Source organism: Tiliqua scincoides, chromosome 9, assembly GCF_035046505.1.
Source record: "Tiliqua scincoides isolate rTilSci1 chromosome 9, rTilSci1.hap2, whole genome shotgun sequence".
Lineage (NCBI taxonomy): Eukaryota > Metazoa > Chordata > Lepidosauria > Squamata > Scincidae > Tiliqua > Tiliqua scincoides.
The window spans coordinates 19,428,620-19,454,767 of record NC_089829.1 but is presented as its reverse complement, the minus strand read 5'-3'; the positions used below and the strand labels follow the sequence as shown (position 1 = coordinate 19,454,767).

General features: G+C 46.1%; 1 protein-coding gene and 1 pseudogene across 1 annotated transcript in view; one reads left to right on the top strand and one right to left on the bottom strand.

Annotated features, from left to right (window-relative positions):
• Positions 1 to 26,148, top strand: part of CHST8 (carbohydrate sulfotransferase 8) — a 237,198-nt gene that overhangs the window by 56,523 nt on the left and 154,527 nt on the right. The window lies entirely within an intron of this gene.
• LOC136661009 (5S ribosomal RNA) lies at positions 502 to 621 on the bottom strand (annotated as a pseudogene).

Below are 26,148 nucleotides of genomic sequence, written 5' to 3'. Positions count from 1 at the left end.
CTCCTCCAGGTGCTTTTGCCAGCTGAGGCAGGTTGGGGTACTGTCACCACATTGCAAGGGTGACATGGAACAAAGCCCTGAACAGGACCTGCAATGGCACCACTCGTTCGTCAACACTGAGGTCAGAAGTCCCACTGCCACCAGGACTGAATGTAGAGATTGGAGGGGAGCAAAACTGGTGTGATTTGGGGTGGTCAGTGGTGGGGAGAGGGCAATACTGGAGCAAACTGTGGGCAGAAGAGAGAAGACATGTTGGGGGGAAGAGGAAGAAGAGACAAGTGAATGCTGTAGCGATTGGAGCTGAGAAGAGAAGAAATGGGGAGCACTGAGAAGACCTATATTAAATAGCTGGTATCTGCATGTGCTTGCTGTTTCTCCTATGAGTAAATCATGCAGCTGCTATGCTCTGCACCTGGCCAAGGGCATAGTCACATCCCATCCCACTCAGCAGGCTGTAAAATGGTTGGTTGGCAACCTTCAGTCTCGAAAGCCTATGGTATAAGCCTACAGCACCCGGTATTCCCAGGCGGTCTCCCATTCAAGTACTAACCAGGCCTGACCCTGCTTAGTTTCCAAGATCAGATGAGATCAGGCATGTGCAGGGTAACAGTTGCTGCAACCTTCTTGGTTATTAAGGTAATCTCTTGAGCTGCTGTGACACTGGGTGGATCTCCTCTACCACTATGCTACACTTGAATTTCAGCCAAGAAATATCTAGAGTTTGGAATAGTTATTGCAAATCACAGGGGAGATTTTTCTCATTGTTTCGACGGAGGCAACATATTTACATCATCAGCACCTACTGTGTTTGCCTTCTGTCTGAATTAATTTATAAAGACAAATATCATTAAACGTCTCTGCCTTTGTAGATTCCAGCTAGATGGGAAAATGCCTGTGCTCTAGAGAAAGAAATCAGCTAGAAGGGATCAGTGAGTGGTAGTCTGGCTGGGACTGTTTCATAGATGCAAAATGCTTTTTTTATGGAACCGGAAGGATTGTAAAGCAACTTGAATGATGGTTTTTTGTAACATTTTATGGTTAGTACTTGGATGGGAGACCGCCTGGGAATACTGGGTGCTGTAGGCTTATACCATAGTCTTTCGAGACTGAAGGTTGCCAACCATATCCTTAAAAAAAATGTGGAGCTCAGGTGAATTTTCTTCTATCCTTTCTCCCCAAAAGTCATCTGAATTTTTCAGCCTTTTAACTTCCATTTTTTTTCTGCCGCTGTCAAACAGAATTACAGAACGGGTTTGCATGTCCTGAATCCTGGTCTCTTATGGTTGGTCCCTGTCCAATCTTTCTGTGAAAATAGCTGGGTCCGGACAGAAACGGGTGACCATTTCATAGAGTTGGACCACATTTCCAAAAGAATGTGCCTTATGATCCTTTTCAAAGCTTCAGCAAAATACTCTGACTGTCTGCATCTGTGTGTGATCCAAGGGTCGTACCCCAGCATCCTTTGTGACATCATCCCAAAGTATTTGGGGGTGTGGCTTCCAAATACTTTTCCATTTCATTGGCATCCCCTAAAATATTATTGCCCCTGTATGACCACAAAGGGAAGGCAGTCCCACACCCTCCTGATGCAGTTTGAACCAATCTGTCAGTGAAGAAGCTCTTCCTAGCATCCTATTTTCTCAAATATTTCTAGGTCCAAGCAGGAGAATCTCAGAAGTATCACCATTACTTAAGCTGTGCTCCCAGCCCTGCACTTGATGGGCTGGACAAAGGGAGGGCATCCTTAGGCTAGATGACAAGGTTCTCCTTCTACCCGACTACCCTGAGCACAGATGAAAACCTGCTGTTCCAGCATCTGTCGAGCAGCCATCCTTTTGTAAGTTGCTGGTCAAGCCTTCACTGGGCTAACTTGCACTGCACCCCTTCCCCCTGGGAAAGCAGTCTCAGCTGCCATGCTGTTCTCTCTTGAAACTAGCAAAGGCTACTGCCTAATCCACCTAGACTTGTGCTTTCAGCCCTTTTCTGCCTTTCCTTTCACCATTGCAACTGGAGATCTCTTTGTCTTGGCACCCTAGCCCCACAGTCCTCACAACATTTCAAACTGACTCGGCAGATATGCAGATAGATAACTTTAGTCTTTGGCAAGCCTGACCACTGATCCATAAACTACTACTACTATACTATGCAACGTTTCAACAAAAAGTAGTTTACAAAGCAGTTTACTTCAGTGTTTCTCAGACTGTGGGTCATGAACCAATTTCACATGGGTCACAAAGCACCTAGTTCAGCTGCCATTGAAAACACAGAGCTGAAAATATAGGGTACAGAGTTGCTGGGCAGGGTAGGCTCCCAGTACAAGAGGCATGTTGCTTTGCCCGGAATAGGTAGGAAGATGGGAGGCTGAAAAGGGAGGAGGGCTGTGGGGTTAGAGAATGATCCAAGTATGTGTTCTGCTTTGACTTCCGAGCTGGCATGTTTGAATTCTGAGCTATGCAAAATAACAGCACAAGTATGCTGTGTAATGAAACCTTTGGCTGATTGCAGCTTAGGTTTGGAGCCGAAATGGATGATGTCACTCCTGGCTATGACATCATTTCCAGGTTAATGACATCACTTCCAGTGGGCCCTGACAGTTTGTCATTTAAAAAAGTGGGTGCTGGTGCTAAAACATTTGAGAACTGCTGTTTTACATAGTGAAATAAATCAAGAAAAATTTTCCTGTCTCCAAAGGGCTCACAATCTTAAAAAGATGCCCAAGAGAAACCAGAAAAAGCTGCCCGGGGGGGGGGGGGGACGTCACCATGTGGGATGAACAGTTGTTCTCCCCTTGCTAAATATGAAAATACATCACCCCATTATTATTACTGTGATTATTATTTAGCATATTTATATACCACTTTTCAACCAAAGAAGTTCACAAAGTAGTTTACAGACAAAATCAATTAATTAAATGACTCCCTGTCCCCAAAAGGGCTCCCAATCGAAAAAGACGCAGAACACCACCAGCAAGCAGCCACTAGGAAAGACACCGTGCTGAGGTGAAGAGGGAAAGTTACTCTCCTCCTCCTAAATATAAGAGGAGCACCACTTGAAAAAGTGCCTCTTTGCTCAGCAGGGAACACCTCCCTGTTAATAATAATAATAATAATAAACAGGTATTTATATACCGCCTTTCTTGGTCTTTATTCAAGACTTTATTCAAGGCGGTTTACATAGGCAGGCTGATTAAATCCCCATAGGGATTTTTACAATTGAAAGAAGGTTCTATCTTTCAAGAACCACAACAGTCCAGGTGTTTCACTCTGATCTGGTTTCACATTCTGGCCTCCTTCTCCCACGCTCAGAGCAGATGGAATCGCTCGGCTTCAGCTTGTCAGCTGCTTCAAGGTCGCACGGTGCCGGTGGCCTCGAACTGGCGACCTTGTGGATGTTATCTTCAGGCAGTCGGAGGCTCTACCCTCTAGACCAGACCTTGACAAGCTACGCATAAAATTTGATGGTTTGGGACATCCCGGGCTTGGGAATGGGTGGTCCAGTCATTGAGATGACACCGCTGTCCCATTCTGTGTGTGCTTGTGTCCTCTCTGGTTCACACCAAGCCACGTGCTCTCAAGGTGCAGATTGACCTGGGAAAGGCTAAAGAGCAAGTTGTCCCTTTGTTTCCCCCCTTGCATTTTGTGAGCAGGAATCTTGCTCATGGATGAGCTGTCAAGTCAGACAGCGAAACAGGCTCCCCAAGGTCCCTTGATAATCCCCAACTGCTGTTTGTCCATGTATCCTGCCTGACAGCAGCAAGATGAAAATCGAAGTGAGTCGCTCAACAAATGAGACACTTTTCAGCTTTGTCTTCCCAAAAGTGGCAGTGGCGTTTGCTTTCTCCGTCAGCAACGTTTAAGACAGCTTTCAGACGTTCGAACTGGCTGTCAGGAAGGGGCATGGGAGGGGCGGCACACAGAAGCCAGCTGGGGTGGGTCTCGATGTGAATTGAACGATGAAATCCCAAGTGCAGAACCAGATGTACAAGTCTGCCCGTTCTCATTTCTCCCGCCCGAGTGAACTTGCTAGAAGGACCTACAGCCGTTTCTAAGCAGCAATTCCAAGGGGAGGTTGACACAAGCAGTTGTCACATTCAGATGCTGGCACTATCCATTCTTTGCAGTTCTTTGTTCCTATGACTCCTTCACTGAATTGTTTTAATTCAGCTTTTCTCTGCTGCTTTTGATTACATTGTTTTACTGGGGTGCCTTTTTTTGCGTGGGGGGGGGGGATACTTTTACCCTGCAAATTCTTGTGCAGAAGAGTGGCATATATTTTTAAAAAATAAATATGAAAAGACAGCACCCTGTGAAGAAGAACAGATACAATCAGGTTCAATTCTCCCACTGAAAACAATAGCTTTCCCCTGTTTGTATCATGTTTAGTCACATGAGAGCATGTTTGCTAAGAATGCTCTGACCTTGGAAGAAATGCAGGGTCTTTTCTACCTCCTGGTGGTGTTTCTCGGTAAAGACAGAGAGTAAATCTGGCCTAAGGAAAGGGTTGTATGCACCATTCTGGGCTGTTGTGCCTGCATGGTGCTCTTGAAGAAAAATCCATCACAGGTTACTAGCCATGACAGGTATGTGCAACCTCTTAATTTCAGAGGTAGGCAACCTCAGAATGTCAGGTGCAAGGGAGGGCATCAGGATTCAGATATCTTGTTCTCTTGTGTGTTCCATGAGGCATCTGGTGGGCCACTGTGAGATACAGGAAGCTGGACTAGATGGGCCTTTGGCGTGATCCAGTGGGGCTCTTCTTATGTTCTTATGTTTTCTTGACTACACAAATTTGAACACAGAGATTATAATGTGGAGCTTTTGTGGGTCCTACTAGGGACCCCAAGATGCTGACCTGACCCATTGTTCTTCCATTCCCATCAGTTCCAAGCTTGCTAGGGGCTCACTCTCTGCAAGGCCTTGAGGGATCAGGGATACACCCATTGGGATTCTCAACCCCTGTGTCTGGTAACCCAAAGCTCTGCAAGGAGGTAGAGCAGGATAGAAATAGGAGCAGTGACACTCCTCAGTCAAAACTGGGTTCATTTACAATGGACACTTCAGGAGCAATCATTCTCTCAAATAGTTCAGCAGTGAGATTCAGCACTGATACAGCTCAGTGATCTTAGCTCAGTGATTTGGTTCCAGCTTCCCAGACAACATGACTAGGAGCTGGCCCTTATACAGTGGGTCCTCCTTATCTGCGGACTTGGAATCCACGGATTTGGCCCAACGCGAGTTCTCAACCCGCAATCTGGAGGGCCTTCAGAGACTTCTGCATGTGATTGGAAGTGCCTCCAATTGCATCTGGAGGTGTTCTGAGATGTGGGGAGGCTTACCCTTGATAGTTCTTAAGTTGACTATCCTTCAGTAGGGGAGCTTCTGTACTTTAGTCCTTTTGTCGTTTAAGAGCAATGTACATGTTACATTAAACACATTGTTAGCCCCTCATGTTTGTTTTAAGTGAAATAGCAGCTTCAGGGGTGTCCAAGCAAGACTGGGACCATGGCAATGGAAGGGAAGGCTTAAGCCTTTTCCCTACCACTGGTGTATCAATCTATGGCTGCTATTTTCCCCCTGGAAGGAAACTCTTGTTGGCACCAAGGGAAGTTTCTCTCCTGGAAAGAACAACAATGGCAGCCCTGATCTGGGTGGGAACTACAGGAGGGGAAAGTCCTCTTCTCCCACCCTAATTCCAAGCCAAATCAACAACTACCCACAGTTGCTATTTCACTTACAAAAAAAAAAAAGTCACAAGAACCAGATTATGTAGTTAACACAACATAAAGTTTAGGCCTTTGTTTTCATATTGCGCTGCTTACCAAACGGATTTATGGTTCCAGTGAATGATCAACCAAGAGGGGTTTGTATTTTAGAATGTTCCAAACCAAGACGGAGTAGCCAGGGATCCTCAAAAGTGTTAATCAGCCATTTGGAAACCCCTCCTAAACCAGCTAGGAGACAAAATGCTTTTGGCAGTTTTCCAGTACCACCAGTTGTCACACGGCTAATTAACTCACCTGTAGATTTCTCAGTCTGTAACCTGCTGAGTCTCTAACCTGCTGCCAAGAAGCTTGGTCATAAAGTACAAGGTCAACAAGCTGGAAAATCTGCGTTGGCATCCAAGTCCCATGAAATGCTGAACCCCCCATGACTGTTTGAACCTGGTGAGAGAGCCTAAGGAGGAAGAGGAATACAATGGGAAACTGGAAAATAATTCATTATTAGGACTGTCACCCAGTTAGAGAAATCATACAGACATCCTAAGCCATGTCTGGTCAGAACTAAGGACCCAGTCCTATCCAACTGTCCTGCAGCAAGGCAGCCGCAATGCAACCCGAGGTAAGAGAACAAGCATTCCCTTTCTTTAAGGAGACCTCCATGACTGTCACCCCTTTGCAGGATGTAGCACACACCCCATTGGCACAGCTGCATCAGTGCTGGAAAGTTGGATAGGATTGGGCCCTAAGTTCCATTGAGTTCAATAGGAAAGCATGCATAGGATTGCTGCCTTATGACCCAATTCTATGTGATATACTGCCAGACCCTGAGGTCCACTGGCATACCACATGATATGCTGTCATGTCAACCTCTCTGGTGCAAAGGCCAGAAGGCCATGTGCTGCCAGTGGCACCCCGCAGACTGGCTCCCAGTGTAGTTTTCCTGGAAGTGGGGACAGATAGGGTTCAGGGATCAGGCTGAGATGGGGGCAGATCAGGGGCAGGAGAGGTGGATCTTGGTGGCACTGACAGCTGATGAATCATATACACCCACCCCATACATGACACTTGCCCTTCTGAGATACAGATCTATGCCAGCCAAAAAAAAAAAAAAGAAAAAAATAGAATTGGCTCTGCTGTAGCAAAGGACCCCCTACTGAAAAACATTTTAGAAGATTCCTTCTGTTCTTCAGGATTGGTCTTACATAGCAAGAAAGTCCAATCTCCTGAGCTTTCCTTGGATTTGCTGGGTACAATGCCATGGGCAATTGTGTGTTTAAGACCTTACATATCTGGCTAAGGTACATTGAAAAACAAGAGCTTTTAGCTGAGGCCAAAGAAACCTGCTCCCCACTTTATTTTGGACTATCTTGGGTGGCTGATTTTGGTAGTAACTATTTAAATTTTCTAACAGAACTGCAGGAACTAGAGTGTTTTACCTAGCCGGATTCAACACTTTTCCTTCAAATGAGAGTGTTTTACCTAGCCATATTCAACACTTTCCCCTCGAATGAGATGAAAGTCAGGTTCAATAACCAACAATCTAAAGCAGCCATTTTCAACCACTGTGCCGTGGCACACTGGTGTGCCGCGAGTGGTCCACAGGTGTGCCACATGAATTTGGAGGAAGGTTATTTATTAGTCGGGCCATTGGGGAAGTGAGCCCCCTACTGGCAGCATGGTGTACCTTGTCAAGTGTCAAAAACCTGATGGTGTGCCTTGACAATTTTAGTGCCTTGTAAGTGTGCCATGAGATGAAAAAGATTGAAAATCGCTGTTCTAAAGTATGTCATCATGGTTATGTTCTTTTCAGACACTTCCTCATATTTTACTAAATGGTGATTTTTACTCTGATTTATGGAGCTACTATTTATACCCTTTTTAAAAGGTTCCGTTCATTTAACAGAACTGAAATTGACAAGGTTAGACAGTTATTAACTGGCAGGAATGAGATTTTATCAATCAATATGGCAAAGTACCTTTAGCGTATCTATACAAGAATTATTTCAAGAAGTTGAGTCTAATTAATGTATGCTACGGATATTTTTTGTTTAACACCCTGGTTTTATTGTTTATGCCAATAAAGGTTTCTGATTTGATTTGAGCCAAAAAAAAAAAAAAAAAAAAAAGGCATAGATCTAGATAGCCCAATTTATACCAGATAAAAACCAGAGGGGTAAGAATAATTTTTCTTTACCTGCCTCTCTTGGCCAGCCTGGTCCCCTGCTGGTGCGCAAGAAACAGTGGCTGCCACTCCAGTGGCCCTGAATCCTAAGCACCAACCAGGGATAGAATCAGGCAATTAGTCACTCAGTTGCATGCATGTCGGTCAATTAAGCTATGCAAATTTAAGCTAAATTTGCATAGAAGTAAAAATCATTGCTACCCATGGTTTCAGACACAGATGGGTCTTTCCTGGCCCCACCTTGAGATGCCACGGCTTGAACATAGGACCTTTTGCATGCAAATCAGGTGCTGTGGCATAGATCTGTGGTTCTTCCCCATGTTAAGATGGAGCTTGCCGTCTGCCTTCTACATGACAGTTCTTCATCAGAGGCCTTGCTCTGCGTCCCAATGCCTGGTGGGGCTCAGTTGACTGGAACACAAGATTGTATCACCTTGGTGGTGACACCCTTGTTCTGCCCATCCCTACCCTGTTCCACCCTCCCCCTACCCCATTCAACCTTCTCCCTGCCTCTCTCCAGCCCCCCACATGGGCTTACCTGCTCCAATGGGTGTCTGTAGGTCCTCTGGCGCACGAGAGGCCAATCCGGCCTCCCCATTGGTGGGCCGGTAGCAGGTATCAGCAGAGACTGCTTTATGATAGCACGTCTGAGTAGACACATCTAGGGTTGTGCTGTTAGTGTCGTTGCTAACAACCTGGCTTATGAATGTGCTTATATATGAATATATATACATGTGCCTCATTGTCAGAAATTTAGATGTGTAGAAACAACAGAAAACACAAATACACATTTTGGCAAGAGTTTTAGTATTTTGTAGACTAGTGAACATTGTTATAAAAAAATTGCAAACGTCAATTGTGCAGGGAACAATGTTTTGCTCTGCAAAGGAAGGTGTAGTGCTCCGGCGCTGAAGATAACCAAGGCTGTGGAATTGGTCCTCCTCTCCTTTGTTGCCGCCCCCTCTTTTTCCTTTGATGTGTGGCTTGTAAAAGAACTTTGTGTGAAAAAAGACCGTTATAAAAGGGTTCCAGCCTCAAATCCGCACATCAAATGCATCATCTTTACACTACTTCGTATTCAGAGGAAGAGACTTATGCACGTATTTCTTTCCAGGGGTTTTTGTGCCTCTGTTTTCCTACCTTCCCAATATTTTGACTGCTACAGTCGCCTGCTGTTGAAGCTGGTGGCCTTATCATGTGCCTAATCAGACTGGGTGTGATCTAGGAGGGATACAGACTAATATGTGAATTCAGCTTGTGTTGTGTGTGGTCACGGTTCTCACTGGACAGAAAACATCTTGTTTAGATGACGACAACGTGTAGGCTACAGCCCAGTGGTTTTCAATCTTTTTTGTCTCAGGGCACACTGACAAGGTACTAAAATTTTCAAGGCACAGCATCAGTTTTTTGACAATTGACAAAGCACACCATGCTGTTGGTGGGAGGCTCACATCCCCCAATAGCCCTATTAATAAGTGACCCTCCCTCAAACTCCTGCGGCACACCTGCAGACCATTCACGGCACACCGGTGTGCCACGGCACAGTGGTTGAAAATGACTGCTGTAGCCAGTGCAGCTACACAGTGACCAATTGGGGCCAGGTATATATTCACCTGGTGCCCTCACTGTTTGCTTTCTGGTTCCAGGTTTGAGTCACATGCACAGGTAGAGCTTAGCAGAGGGATTTTGCTCATTCTTTCCTTAATTTATAGTTTAAATGTAGCACAGAGTTGTAAGAACCACTTATAATCCAGTTATAAGATTCACATGATGCTTTTTTATTTACAGAGGACTTTCAGTGCCGCTGTCCCACTCTCCTGCTGACAGAGCCCACCTCCTTACCAGCTGCTTCCTTTGCATGGGCTCTTTAACTGAAACAGGAAATGTGTGGCACAGCGGGCACTTCCTGCTTCATTTAAAGAGCCTGTGTGGGGAACAAGTGAGATGGCTGCATTCTAATCCTCAGAGCACAGTGATCCAGCTTCCTCACATTGCCCCTTCCTCCACTGGGCTCTTTAAAAATCCATCTAAGTGCTTATGGGTCTGATCCTGCAGGGCCCGGACAATGAGAAAAGAAGGAGGGATGGACAGAGGAAGTGGTGGCGGAGCTATGGAAGAGGCCAATGGTGGTGACAGAGTGGTGGAAGAGGCAAATCAAGACAGATGGTGGATGGGGGGAAGAAGAGACCAGAAGGCAGAATTTGGAGGGGACACAGTTGCAGCCGCTAGCACTCATTCCATTTGCTGACAATTTTATTTCCATTCCAATTTCTGATGCCAAAGGTTGCCAGCAATTTTTTTTTTAATCCTGAAAACGGACTACGTGGTATGTCATCCCAGCTTGTTTTGTGAGATGCCAAAAATAGTTCAATGCTTTTCCCCTGCCAGACCTTTCAACCTCCCAACCACCACAGGGCCTAATTACCAACCCGGCAGCCCATCCATCTTTTGTTTGGAAGAAAGTTGGAGTGTCCTACCTGGATATAGCAGCGCTTTGAATTTGGCACCTGCCATTTGGAAACCAGCTTCTAAGCCTCGATATTTGTGGATATCAAAATGCTAAGCGGATCAATAAGACCTTGGTCCGGGAGGAGTAGAAGAAAGGGTGTTCCAGGATTAATTGAGTCATATGATGGACAGCTAATCATTGCTCACGCAGCGTTCAGCATTCCATAGATAAGCTCATCTTTGCTTTCAGGTTGATACTGAGAAGGCGAGAAACCCTGCATCCAAAATCAGGTTTGCTCTTTAGTTTGGCCTTCAGCTGTTCTTCCAGTTGCCTTGAACTGAAATGAATTGTGTTCCCCCCCCCCCCAATATTCTCCTCTCTGACTTTTTATGCTGGAAATTCTCCAGATGTTATCTCAGTGCCTAATTATTTACAGAGTTGTCACCAAATCTGTGCTATGCTTTTTTTTTTTTTTTAAACAGGTATTTCTATACTGCCTTTCTTGGTCCTCAGATTTCTCCTTAGACTTTATTCAAGGCAGTTTACACAGGCAGGCAATTTAATTCCCCGTAGGGATTTTTACAATTTGAAAGAAGGTTTCTATCTTTCAAGAAACCACAACATTCAGATGTTTCTTTCTTGATCTGGTCGCACATTCTGGCCTCCATCCTCCCACGCTCTGAGCAGATGGAATAGCTCGGCTCAGCTTGTCAGCTGCTTCAAGGTCGCACAGTGCCGGTGACCTTGAACTGGTGACCTTCGGATGTTATCTTTAGGCAAATGGAGGCTCAACCCTCTAGACCAGACCTCCTGCCCTTGAGTGCTGATATTTGATGAACATTTGATAGTTGATATTTGTTGCTACTGAATGTGTATATGCTGTATGTCAGCAGTTCCTAAACTTTTTAGCACTGGGATCAACTTTTTAAAACAACACTCTTTTGAGATCCACCTAGTGACTAAAAAAAAGTGTCACTCTACCAGCCACTCAAACCTCTGTTTTTATCCTTTTAACTATGGTGGAACGGGGAACCACCTTGGAGCATTGTGCTTTTAATCAACATTTATTCATTCACTCATTCATTTTTTCACATTTTTTATACCCCTCCAGTGATGCAGTGGTTTGAGAGTCAGACCTGGAAGACCTAAGTTCAAATCCCCCCTTGGCCATGAAACTTCTTGGGTGACCTTGGACCAGTCACTCTCAGCCTCACCTGTCTCGCAGGATTGTTGTGAGGACAACAGCAGTGGAGGAACTGTGCACACTACCCTGAGCTCTTTGGAGGAAGGGCCGTATAAAAATGTGAAAAATAAGTTAAGAACAGAAGAAGATGAAAAAGCACGTGGGAAAAGTGAAAAAACAGGAGAAACATAATAGAGTTACTCATAGTTTTCAGCTAAAGCGTGTGGCACTGAACTATGTGGTGCTAGAACTTATGAAACATTTCATCAATGACTTCAACACCTTGCTGATGTTTTATAGCTTTATTAATTGTCCTTTCTTCTATTTTATCATGCCACACAACCTTTTTCCTTTTCGCATTATGCATTTAGGGTGATTTTGGGGTGAACTTGGAATGCCTTGGGGACGAGTTAAAGCAGCCATTTTCAACCACTGTACCGTGGCACACTGGTGTGCTGCAGTTGGTCTGCAGGTGTGCTGCAGGAGTTTGGGGGAGAATCATTTGTTAGTAGGGCCACCGGGGGATGCGAACCCTTGCTGTCAGTGTAGTGTGCCTTGTCAATTCAAAGAACTGATGGTGTGTCTTGACAATTTTAGTGCCTTTTCAGTGTGCTGTGAGATGAAAAAGGTTGGAAATTGCCGAGTTAAAATTTCCCCATTGAAATTAATGTAACAATTATACTTGCTATAACCAGATTTTTGCTGTAAGACGCACTTTCAGGAATGAATTTGGTATGAATGATGAGAGAAGACTGTACATATGTCGGTGGTTATTGACCAGAATAGCTAGGTAGGATTTCCATATTCACATATCCCTTAACAACAAGTGCTGAGAACAAGCAATAGAGAGGCCTATAATCTTCATACCCTTCATGCTTGTGCATCATATTTTGTTGGACAAAACAGGTTTTTGGTTTGATCCAGAAAGCTCTTCTTATGTATTTCACTTTATTTCAGAGATCAATATCTGACTATATTCCAAGGTTTCCATGTAGCTCGCAAACAGAATTTTGTTTAGAAAGACCCTGTTCCCACTTGCTGGCTTCTGGGTTAAATGAGGCTGGTTACATCTGCTTGAGAACATTCATGTGATTGATTTTACTCTAGGATCTGTCCCCAGCTTCTCTTCTCAAAGAAGGAAAACGTCAAGGGGGTTGACATTTAGTATTTTAAGGGGTGCCAAGGGAGGCTTCCAATCTGAACATTACAGCCCAGAATCTCATGCCGTGTCCACGTTGGATGCAGCTGTCAAGACTGTGCACAGCATGATGGTAGCATCTCAGCACCCTCGCCAACTTGGCAAGGATTTTGGGGGGCACCTCTGGGTCATCCGATGTGGTCTCCTGAGATGGCCAGATAACTCAAGCCACTCCTGCTGTTCCCCTTCCCATGTGGGGTGTGAAGAGATGACTCATTTTTGAACGACCCTGTGGGGTGGAAAGAAATCTCTGGCAGTCACGTAAAACTCCTGCTATGTGCATCTGTGCAAGGACCATCGATCAAAGGTTCTCAGAACCGAATCTGCATTTGCTTCTTTGAGCCAAAGGAGCTTATTCTCTCTCCTGCAACGTCTGTTTGCTTCACATGTGGTTACCTCTGCCTGTCTGGAGCAGTGCTAAACATTCTCCAGTTCTAGTTTTGATTATTATATTGAGCTTGAAAGTAGTGATTTTGGTGGATATTCCTCCTGAGAAACATTTTGCATTGCATGAATATTTGCTACTTTTAAAATTGCAGCTGGACACCATTGTTTCCCCAGTGGTGGCTGCTGCTTCACTGCCGTTCTACACAACCCTTCACCGCTGTTTCTTCTTCCTCGTCCTGTGGTTAGTTCTGTCAGGGTCGGGGGGGGGGGGGGAAGAATACTCCCAAGTAGCTACCTTGCTGCCACCAGCCCAAGAGCCAGGATCACTAGAGGGATTTCCTGGGCTGAATCCCCCTTCCTTATAACATTACATAACCCTTTAGTACAGCGGTTTTCAAAGTCTCTTGGAGAGTTTGAGCCACTTTAAGTTCTTGTGGGGGGGGGAAGGCAGCGGCATAACCCCCAGGATCATGCTGATCAGGGGGGCTGCAGGGGCTTAGTTGCACATACCTGAGCCCCCTGCAGCCTCCTACGGGTGCTGGGAGCCCTGTGCGAACTTCTGCAGTTCAGAAGTGAAAGTGCCCCCTGTGCAGCTTCAGAAGTGAAAGTGGAGCATGAAAAGACCTGCCCCTCCCTTTAATTTGCCCCTGTAATTCTCCCTCCTCTTTCCTACCCCTATTTCAAGGGGGTTCATCTGCTTTGGGAAAAGGGGGGTGTAGAATGTGGGGATTCTCCACAAGGCTGCCTGCTGTGTTCACCAGCCCCCCGCCCCCAATGCTCCACCTTCTCTCCAGTCAGGGACCCTTCCGAGTTTGAGAGTGCTGATCTTGTTCATATCACACTCGACAATTGTATGCAACTGAGGGGAGTTCAGCAATGGAGTGCCAATTTGGCAATCCTCAAAACGCCTCCCAAGCAGGCAGGGATCACTTCCTGAATGGGATGATGTCTTGATACTACTAGGGTCATCCAGATTTGAATGACTGGTGAAGGCAGGTGAGGGCAGCTTAAAACAAATACGCAAACATTTTTTGCAAAAAGTCCTTGGAAAAAGAATGCTCTATCCGAAAACGGCCTCAAAAAATGAAAACAGTGAGTAATTTTAGCACAGCCCTAATTCTGTCACGTTCATTGATAAATATACATATGCCTTAAAAATCTCTAATTGGCTGTGTTGAATTTTGGAGATGAACCAGCCAATTGTGCCCTATGACCTGTACGCATTCTCCTCCCTCCCAGTTTAGATGTTTGGGGCATCTGATGGAGGGAAAGCGCTCTGCATGTGGACCCCCTTCCCTGTTGGTATTTTGTAAGGGTCACTGCAATGAAAGAGGAATCCACAGATCTGACTTAAATGGTATTTGTTAAGAAGTTGGAACAGCAGTTGTCTCTCCAGCTGCCCAAACCTACTGAGGGTCGTCCTTCTTGAACCTTGGTCCCCACTTTCTCGAATCCAAAAAGGAGATGCCCATGAAGCCGTGTTTGAACCAAGTCCATTGTCATTGTGTGCTCCCCCTTAACAATGCTGGGTGTCCACATTTGCACCCTCCATCTTTGTTTTCCTGTTATGGCAATGCCTCTGCCCCACCATTGCAGTGATGGGGACTTGGGCTTGTCATTATGTATGCACAAAGATGGCGAGTGCCATAGAGTGTTCCAGACTCCTTCTGAGGTTTGGGGAGGCTTCCCGGGGTGGCAATGGCAGCGGTAACAACTGAGGGCACTTTTTAGTGGCTCCACCGGTGACGGATAACTCGTTTCACTTCAGGGGTTCAGTTGTGCACCATTTTATGGCCCTGGGCTTCTGTCCAGTGCCCCAGCTGGCCAACCTCTGACATTAGCCCTGTTTTAAAGGTTCAGTCACACATTCAGCTAAATGCTAATGAACATTTTCCTAAGACATAGGAACGTGACAGGGAACATGACCTGACAGGGGACTGGAGTGAAACCTCACAAGCCTCTTCTCAGATAAAACCCTGCACACGAGTATGTGTAGGAAAGAGGGGAGATTAACTTTGTTGCAAAGATTCCCTTCAAGCGGGGAAAAATACCTGGTTTTAAGCAGTTTTGGCACAGCAGTTTTAAAACAAGGGGGATAAAAAAAAAAAAAAAGCAAGAGGCTGTTTTATTTGCCATTGGGCCATAAACATGGAAATATGATTCTCTCTACCAGTCACATTGCTATAGGTTATACATAATCTTAAATTATTCACTCTCATTTAAGGGGGGGGGGGGAAAGAGCTGCCCAAGCATAGTGCAGTTACCATAGCAATAAATTTTTAGGAGGTGGAAACATTTGCTATGAGAGCATCCTCAGGAGAGTTCCCTTTGACTCTTGGGCTGCTCATTAAGGCAGAGAGCAGGAGTTATGGGGCTCTACTTAGCCACATCTTTCTGGATCCTGACTTGTTAGACAGGAGCACTCCATCTCCCGGCAGCAGCTAAAGGGCGAGGAGGGAATACGTGGCACTTTGCACCACAGGCCTGGCACACGCCGAAGGAACCGGGGCCAGAACTGCCTGAATGATGCAGCCAAAATGCTGGCAAAATAGTACTATCATGGGAGGGTGAGGCAAGAGTCTTTGGAGTAGAACAAACTAGGCTCAGGAGACCAAGATGAGCTGGAGGGGAAGAACTCTTTGTTTCTCCAAACTCAGAAGGCCCACTGGTGGCCTGCCAAGAGGTTTCCAGTAATCCACTTCCCAGCACCACTGTTGCAAGGGCTTCTGGGACCTGCTCTCACACAAGCATGGAGTATCAGATAAATGATGCTTGCAACCTGGCATGCAAGGCATCAGCCTCTCAGAAGTAGCAAGCATGACTTCTAGTGCAGCTGGACCCCAATCTCACCATGGTCCATTGTCCCCCTAACAAGAACTGCTCGTTTTGCCCAATGAAAACAGGGTCAAAATTCAAAGAAGTTTCTAGAAATAAACTCTTGTGATTAGCAACTATCAGTTACACTTGCATCCTCCCATCAAGGAACTCAGGGTCCTGTATGTTTCGCCCACCCTTCATTTCATCCTCACACCAACCCGGTGAGGTAGACAAGGCTAGAACCTAGCCATTGTCCTGATTCTCCTAGTGAACTTCATGGCTTAGTAAGGATTTGAACCAAGGTGTGCCTACTCCAAAACCAACGTTCTAACCACTAGGCTGCACAGACTCTTGCTCTGGGACCACATTATTGAGTCTGTGGTAAAGGTGAGATGTGCTAAGGCCAATCTATCAGATCATGTGGGGCCAGCCCAAGACCTCCTGGCGGCTCAGGTGGTGTTTCAAGTGATGTTTTTTTCAACTTGCACACCATCGCATTCTCCTTTTCTGCCATAGCTGTGGGCAAAGTGATAGAAGTCTTCCGTATATCAAGCCAGAGTTACGTTAGCCTCGAGGTGAAATGCTGAAACCTCAGTGGCACATTTCATTTGTGGAGGTTGAAATGCTTTTCAAGTTTTCTTTTGAAGTAACCTTTGGTATTTGTATCATGAAAATGAAGATTAAACACACGCACACACCCCAACCCTTCAGTCCCTTTCTTTAGTGCTTTAGCAAACTGTTTTTTAAGAATTTGACTTGATTCATTTGGATAGAGGCAAAAATCCAAGATGTACAGTCACCTCCCCTCCCCCCCAAAAGCCTGCCTGTCTGTATGTTACATTTTAAGTTTGAAAAGGGGCATAGGTGAGGATTGCCAAACTCCCCTCCACTTGACCTCTTCACAGGCTATCCCTTCGAGTGCTTTTAGCTGCTGGCTCAGTTCTGCTACTGGAATTAGATAAGGAGAGGGAAAGGATTTTGCGGAAGAAACCATAGGGACATAAGGTGGGCGAGGGTTCCCCATCCTCACACCTGTATGGATGTTCAAATTAGACTCACACTCACCCCGTTCAGCTGGTGGCATAGCTGGAGGGGGGCGGAGCACCGAGTCTGGCGGGGGGGGGCAAACGGGCCCTCCCTTCAGAGCCATTCCCAGCGGGGGGAGCAAAACGGAGCCATACAACTCCGTTTTGCTCCCCTCACTGGGAATGGCTCCAAAGGGAGGGGCCACTTGCCCCCCCGCCAGACTCGGTGCTCCGCCCCCCCTCCAGCTATGCCACCACGTTCAGCTTTATTTATGAATGGGGAGACTTGTGACCATGCAGAGGGCTGCCATTGTCATGGATGCATGAACCCCTAAATAGACTGGTGTGTGCCGTAACCCGATTCACTCTTAAAAGGCAGCCTGTGCTCTGCAGGTAGTTTAACTGAGGAAGAAGATTTTGCCTCAGTCCCAGACCTTCCCCCCCCCCCCAAACAGCAAGTCTCATTTGTGTTCTTTTTTGGTACATTCTGGTATAAAATTGATGGATTACAGTTTGTGTTCTGCAGCTGCCGAGAACGAGGAGCTGTGAATCTAGCGGAGCCCAGGAGTGAGCCAAAATATTTGGAAAGGATCACCCAAATTGCAGTTTGGAAGAACAGCTTTAAAAAAGCAAAACACTTCTCTCCTGCTGAGAGAGAGAGAGAGAGAGAGAGAGAGAGATCCTCAAAAAGAATATAGTGGAACTGGAGAAAGTGCGGAAGAAAGTGAACAAAATGATTACTGGGCTGGGATATCTCCCTTATGAGGAAAGGTTGCAATGACTGGTGCCTGAAAGGCGACATGATTGAGACATACAGAATTATGCAGGGGATGGACAGAGAGTATAGAGATAGAGAGTAGAGGGATGTTCTTTTCCCTCTCACACAACACCAGAACCAGGGAACATCCACTAAAATTGAGTGCCAGGAGAGTTAGCACCGGCAAAAGAAAACATTTCTTTACCCAGCGTGAAATTAGACTGTGGAACTCCTTGCCACAGGATGTGGTGATGACATCTGGCCTAGATGCCTTGAAAGGGGGTTTGGAGGAAGAAAAGTCCATCACAGGTTAGAAGCCATGATGGGTATGTGTAGCCTCCTGGTATTAGAAGTAGGCTAGCTCAGAATGCCAGATGGAAGGGAGTGACAGCAGAATGCAAGTGCATCTTGTTATCTTGTGTGTTCCCTCAAGTATCTGGTGGGCCACTGTGAGATACAGGAAGCTGGGTCAGATGGACCCAGCTAGCAGGTCTGATCTAGCAGGGCTCTTCTTGTGACAGAAAGAGGTGCTACAGACCATTCCTTAGAATTGCTGGGAACATATTGCTATCTGAAAACTCTGGTTCTGGCGTAAAGATGAGGGAAGAAGACTTGGGGGAGGACATGCAGAGGTTTCTGACTTGCTTGCTCCCCCCCCTCCTTGCCCCAGGGATCCAATCAAGGGAGTCACACCATGTCGCCATCAAACAGCCCATCTGGTTGAAAGCAAGCTAAGTGGAACGGCACGACTGGTGGCCTTGGCAAAAAGTTCACACGCCAGCCCCAAGAGGTGCCACTCTGCTTGCGGCTGTCTGGGGTGTGAACTGCTGTCGAAAAAGATGCCGGCTAATTAAGGAAATCAGCTCATTAACAAAAAATGCTAACGGATTTAGAATCCAAATAGCTGCAATTTTAACCCGAGAGAATGGCAAAAGGTGTTAATGGCATTTCACATCCAATAATGTCTTTGATTTTTTCCAACACAACTCTTCCAAACTCCAGACATTTGTTTACAGCTCCTCCATATATACATATGAGATCTGCCTTGTTACCATGCCAAGACTTGGCAGAAGCATTTCTGTACATTTTTTAAAAAATTCCTGGTCAGGATAGTTAATATCATATCATACTGTGAACCCTCTGTTTAATGGGGGGGGGGGTGCACCTTAATGCTGAAAGTTAATTAAATCAGAATTTGTGGAAGTCAATGGAGATGCGCACCTGCAAGATGTATATGACTAGTTTTGAATGAAGCCGAAACCACCCAGTGGTGTCGCTAAGGGAGTGCGGGGGTGCGGGCCGCACCGGGTGATGAGCCAGGGGGGGTGATGCGCCCTGGGGGGTGATGCAATAAAATCGCACTGTTAGGAGCTACCGCATCATGCCATTACACCGTTGGATGCGGAATGGCCAGTGGAACACAATGCAAAAACCCCATTGAGCTCCTTTCCTTCAAAAGTTATGGCCAAAAAACCGGAAGGAAAAAATGCATGGAGCCCTATGGAGAGTGAAAGTGAGCCATATTGTGCGTTTACTAGCAAGTAGGCATACTTGCCATAGTCCATCGGAAAGGGAAGGCTGAGAGGAATCCAGCGACACCTGAATGGTTCCAATCCAGTAAAGGCAGCCCCCCAAAAACACCCGAGAAGGAGGTTCCCCTTCCCAGCTGCAAGTGTATTCAGTTCTGTGGGAAGGGAAAGGAAGCCACGTGGCAGCGTTTACTTGCGTGTAGGTGACATTGCCTTGCTCTGTCAAAAACAGCAGGCTGAGAGGACTCCAACTCAGAATGTTCCTGATCCAATGAATGCAGCCCCCCAAAACACCCAAGGAGGTGGTCCTTCCCCCCAGCTGCGAGTGTATGGAGCCCTATGGGAAGCGAAGCAGCCTCACAGTAGCATTTACTCGCGAGTAGGCAGGCATGCCTTGGCTGGGTCAGGCCAGGCAAAGGGGAATGTGAGGACACCAGAATGGTCCTGATCCGATGGGACTGGAGCACAACAAAAGCCCCAGAAGGCAGCCTCCCCCCCCCACTAGAAAGGACCAACAAAGAGGCTTGAACTGGTAAGGGGAAAGTTTTCTGTTTTGCACTTGCAGTTTCCCTCACAGCCCAATCCTACCCACACTTTCCTGGGAGTAAGCCCAACTGACTCTAATGGGACTTACTTCTGAGTAGACATGCATAGAATTGGGCTGTCAGACTTGTAAAGCCAGGTGGGTCTTTGTATGGATGTGCTTGAAATAGAAGGACTTCAAACTGGGCACTGGGGAGGGCTGGAAATCTCACTGATTCTTTTTGGGTGGGGGGTTATTGCAGGCAGGCTACAGAGTAAGCTCCATTGACCACTAGGGGACTTCTGAGTAGTCATGCATAGGATTGGGCTCACAGGCTGCAATCCTACCCACAGTTTCCTGAGAGTAAGCCCCATTGACCACAATAGGACTTACTTCAGAGTAGATTCACTTGGTGGAACAGGACTGGCTCCCCCTTATTTAATTATTTCTTTTATTTTAATTTAACTATTTATAGTTATTCATTTTAATTTGCTTGATTTGTCACTTCTGGCCATGACATCACTTCCAATGGGTCCTGGACAGACTGTCATTCTAAAAAGTGGGTCCAGGTGCTAAAAAATGAGAACTGCTGCAATAAGGTGTTAGTAAGTTGACGCGGGTGTGTGTGCGTGTGAGTGACCCTACAAGTTTTCAAAATCACTAAAATCAGAGTCCGGAGGAATAATACAATCATGTTATATATCAGTCGATGCGTAATTTCATGCAGAATGCAGTGAAACAAACAACATTGAAATATCTGTGTTCTATCGAAAGATACTGCCAAAAAACCAGTGGGGGCGGAGCGATGGTACATCACCATGCCCACCACCTGGGGTGTTCCCCCACCCACTGCATGGGGTGACGTGCAGGCCTCCCGCACTGGGTGACATGAATCCTAGTGACACCACTACCACCTATTGTTTCTGATGTCTGTTAAACAGAGATCCATTACACTGAAGACTCACTGTATTGCATTGACACTTCCTTTCACTCTTGGGTCAAACAAGGACCCCCCCCCTCCATGGCCCAATTCCACAGATATGATATTGTAAGTCTGATATTTTATTTATTTATTTATTTACAAGATTTTCCTCTCCCTGCTGGGCACTCAAAGTGGCTTCCAAAAAATTATCAAAAAATACACATATATAAACGTTAAAATACCATGAAAAGAATAAAAGACCTAAAAAAAACTCATAAAAGCCCAGAGTGGGATTGAAAACCATCAGCAAATGGTAAAATGGTGAAAAAGCAGCCCACGAAACAGCATAAAACCCCCATATAAAAAGCCCTAAACCCAGAAGGCAAATGCAAAAATAATCGTCTTTAAGCCCCACCAAAAAACCTATAAGGAAGGAGCAGTTTGTAAACTAAGGGGGAGGAAATTCCATAGGACCGGTGCCATTACGGAGAACACCCTACTCCTTGCTGCCCCCTTCTCCCCTCCATCAGTAGCAGCACCTATAAATGGGCCCTTTCCGATGATGGGAGAGGATCGGATGGATTGTATGGAAGAAGGCTGTCTCTCAGATATCCTGGTCTCTGTTTAACAAACATCTGAAACAACAGGTGGTTTCTGCTTCATTCAGAACTAGTCATATATGTGTTTTCTTCCCCAAGTATTTCTGTATTTATAATTTTCAGTTCTGTGTCTTCCAACATCTCATCTGTTTTGGATAAGAATTCCTTGGTGGTAACAGTGGATGTTGATATGTCTGCAGGCAACGTAAATGTTGTGTGCTAGTTTTCAATTGACTGGTTCAGACAATACCATTGGAGCTGGTTCCCTACTGCATGATAGGGTCATGCTTGAGTCCATCCCAGTTACCTCTCCCAGTGTGCCTTTCATGGAAAAAGATGCAAAAAGGAGGGCAAGCGGGCTAGAGCACCTTCCTTACAAGGAAAGGCACTAATGTTTAGGGCTTTTTAGTTTGAAAAAAGGGGGACATGACGGAGACTTAAAGTCCAGTTCACCGTAACTCCCCATGCGGAGATGCAGCACCAGTGTGGCATCTACTGCATCCTGCAGGGGAGTTTTGGCATATTGAGACCTCCTTGGGGTAAGAGGAAAAAATTTGTTTCCTTGCCCTGGGATAAGCCACTGCTGCTGCCTGGGATCAAAACTGCACCAATGACTTCACTGGCACAAGTCTGTGTTAACCCATGAAGGCAGATCAGACACAAGAGTGGGTTAGTATTCAGCAGACACCACTGCCACCAAATCTGCCCCCTTCCTGGGTCTGATCCCCCCTCTTCCGTGTTCCATCTCCTCCCTGTTCCGCCACCTTCCCACCTCCCTCCTGACCAATGACTGTTTGAGCTTACTAGTGGCAGCGGGCGTCCAGTATCCATTGTCATGTGGACCCAGCTATTCACTGCCACTGTGCTTGCCAGTGCTGGAATGGGGGGAATTGACACAGGACCAGCAGGTTTCCAGTGCACACCACGAAAAGGTAGGGTGTGGTGAGTGATGAAGGGAGAACACAAGATTTTAGCGCTCAAGGTTTTTACAGACGTTTCCCCCATAGAATCCTATGGGTCCTTTGTGGGGCGAGTTATTCAAGGGATACTCCATTCCTTGTTGAGGATCATATCCATAGAGGGAGTTGCAGCTAGTTTGGAGGTCCACTGGCTCATTAACATCCCTCCTTGATCAAGTTAATGGTTGGAGGAGGCTGTTGGAGAGAGGGATCCTTCTGGTTTTCTAAGTTGTTTCCCCCCAAATCAGGAGATCTTAAGAGGTGTCTGTGGTGGCAGGAGGTTTCTGTGGACACAAGGAAAAATTCTGCTGCTCCAGCAGGACACTAGCTAGTAAAACTCAATATGAATTTTGGAACAAACTGAGCTTCATTGATGGTTGGCAACCTTCAGTCTCGAAAGACTATGGTATAAGCCTACAGCATCTGGTATTCCCAGGCGGTCTCCCATCAGTAAGAAGTGTGTATGATTATTTGACTGATCAATAACCCGATTCTATCCTTCTCCCCCCCCCCCCCATACAGCCATGCCAAAAAGGCGCCATATCTGAGCAGACTGGGAGGCTTTGGAGGGGGGAGAGCATTTAAATTCCCTTACCCCTTCATAAGCTTCCCACTTTGCAATGGCTCTCCTCGGACTTTACCTCCAGCTCTTTACCTGGTGCAAGTCTGAGGAGAGAAAGGGAGCAGGGAGGCTGCCAAAAGGGAAGATAGGTGCCATTGCTGTTGGATCCACTTCCCCTCCTGCAGCCTCCTCGCTCCATTCCTTCTGCCTCCCCACCCCCACCACTGCCTTACCTGCTTTGGTGGGTGAGACAAGGTCTGGCAACGTCCTGGGAGTGCTGCCACCACTTTTGGCAGAGCTCCCAAAATGACAGCCAGCATAGCACTCTGTGCTCCATGAGCAGCCGTTTTGCAACAAAGCGCTATGGCCAGTGGCGCAGTCTGGCATAGGGGTGGACTACAAAAGGACAGCCTTCCTGCCTGTGGATCTCTGGCAAATAGCCATGTTTGTCCCTTGGTCTCTTGGAAGGCGCTGAGCACCAAGTACATGCATGCCCCCTGCACATTTTGAAATGAAAGGGAAAGAAAAGATTGACCAGCTATCTCTGCTGTGTCTGATCCGTGCTCTACAATCTGTGTAACTGTGGAAGCGCCGTGGGTCACCCTGCGCCATCTAATTTCATTGTGCAGGTTTTTAAGGTTTCAGATTTCATGGCTGCTGTTTATCTGATTTATTCCCTCTATTTTGGGAACCTTCCAATTGGAAATGTTCACCAGCAAGGTTTTTTTATTTGTTTTTTTGGGGGGGTGGGGGGCGGATGTTAGCAGAGAATATTCTTTGCTCTTGTTTGCCTCCCCCCTCTGCATTGCAAAAACCATCAGTCCCTGAATGCGGCACAATATTTACAACCCAGCAAGGGCCGATTTGTGAATATATTATTATGCTTGCTCAGGATGCAAAAAAAAAAGTTCTCCAGGCTGGGTCTGTCACAGCTCACTCATTTCATCTCCTCCGTTTTTGTGTTGACTCTTCTGCTGAAGATTCATTTCGAGACTGGCACTTTATACCTGCTTCTGCGGGAGCACTCATGGTTGTGGAGACCTGTGCTGAAAGCTGGAGTAAATAAAGAGAGTCGGAAAGCATTTTGCAGGGAGGGAGGTCTCTTCTCAGGCACAAAACTTTATTCCACACTGCACTGAGCCATTTTTGTTTTAATCTGGTGCAAGCCAGGGCCCTGCTCAATGAATGTGGGGATGAAGGCAACCAAGGTGGTGAGGGGCCTGGAAACCAAGGCCTATGAAGAATGGTTCAAAGAACTTGGTATATTTAACCTGGAGGAGACTAAGGGGAGGCATAATTGCCATCTTCAAATATCTGAACAGCTGTTGTGCAGAAGAAGGGAGGACTTACTGTCTGTGGCTCCTGAGACCAGGACTAGAACCAGTGGGTTGAAGCTACAGAGAGGTACATTTAGACTGGAACCATGGAAGGTGTTCTGATTGTAAGAGTGGTCCAGCACTGGAACAGTGTGCATTTGTAGACTCTCCCCAGCTTCAAGCAGAGGCTGCCTATCAGGGATGCTATAATTGACTGCATTGAGCAAGGGGTCAGACTAGGTGACCTCCAAGGTAACTTCCAACTCCAACATTTTATGACTCCATGAACCTCTGAGTCTAAGATTCAGGAAGTTGGACCTGGTGATGTCACATAGTTGCATCTTATGGAATGATCCCCTCCCGCCCCAAAATCTGATGCCAGGAAATAGCACTGCAGGAAAGGGGTGGAGAAAAGGAAAAAAAAAATTAGGGAAAAATGGAAAATGTCTAATAAAATAAATAAATGTTTCAAAGAAGAATTTTCTCAATTTTTCCAGTGGAAAAATTAGATTTTCTGTTTTCAGACTGGTGAGTGAAATAACTTTTAAAGTTTTTTTTTTAAAATAGTATTGTTGGATTCAGTTACACTGCTGAAAAACCTCCTGCCACTTCTTCTCCTTTTCCTCCTCCCTCCAGGCCAAAATAGGGAGGTAGCCTGGTGTGAGAGTAGCAACCACTCAATTTTGAATGGGAGGAAGAGGGAGAGAAAAGAAGTGGCCCTCCAAACCTTGTTTCAGGCCCTCCAAAACCAGAGGCTTGGGCTTAAAACCTGAAATCTGGTAGCCTAGCTAGACAGAAGTCTTGAAAATCTGAGTCTGTTTGCCCAGTGCTTGACGTTTTGTCTTAGGTAGGTGACAAAGATTAATTTCAGGCCACTTGGGAGGCTCCCACTGGCTCCATCCCTTCAACCACTGAACCCTGCCCAGTGTCAGCTTTTTTTCAAGGTTTGACATCCTTGCCACACATCACCAGACCCCACCGTTTAATCTCACCAGAACCTGCCTCGGAAATCTCAGGTTTTTGTATGCATCTGACCTGCCAACCTTACAAAGGCAACTGGGCCAGACTTCAGCTGTTCCTAGGGTTGCCAGCCCTGACCGAAGCTATTCCTGGAGATTTATTTTCCAATCTGAGAAAATGTTGAACAATTTTAGAGGCCCTCCAGGAGTGCTTCCAGTTGTCACCTGGAGATGGATGCTGATTCCTGCAGACTCTAGACCAATCTAAAAAGGTTGGCAAACCTATTCATACCATGAGTCTTGGAAAGGGTGCCAGGGAAACAGAGAGAGCATGTGCCAAGGACAGAAGAAGGGAGTTTAAAGGCAGAACAAGGACAACTGACTGGGAAGGGGTTATCCTGTGCTCCTGAAATTGCAGGAAAAGAAGTCTAAAGGTGCGATCCTGCTAACCACAGATTTGCTTATCTGCAGGGAGCAGAATTGCCACCTGCCTCTTGTGATTCATGGGTGGTTCTCAGCTATCCCCAGACTCCCTGGCACTCACTGGCATTCTGAAGCTTCCCACTGCCATTTTAAAGAGCTCCATACTAGTTGCAGACACCATTTTGAAGGTCTCTGCTGCTTTTGTTGGGGTCTCTTCTTGATTCTGAGGATCTCTGCTGCTGGCAGATAAGCTAAGTTCTCCTAACCCCTTTGGTCCCATAGGATCAATGATTCCCTATCCATGGTTTTGGTATCCACCGGGGTTTCCAGGAACCTAACCCCTTGCAGATACCGCGAACTGAATATATTCTGATCTGTGGCCAGCAGAGTCGGTCCAAGAGCAGCCAATCCCACCACCCCCCAAGCTGGTTTATATTTTATGTGTTTTAATTACTTTTGTCTTACCTTTCCGATGCTTGAGGCACTTTACAAATCAATATAAAACATGACAGGAAAAAAAACTGCAGTTGATGAACTGTGCAAGTTTAAACCCAAATATATTTAAAGCAAAACCAAACCCAATTTCCATTGAATGGAAGATAAACCCCATAAGGAAACTCGGAACTAGCAGCATGAACA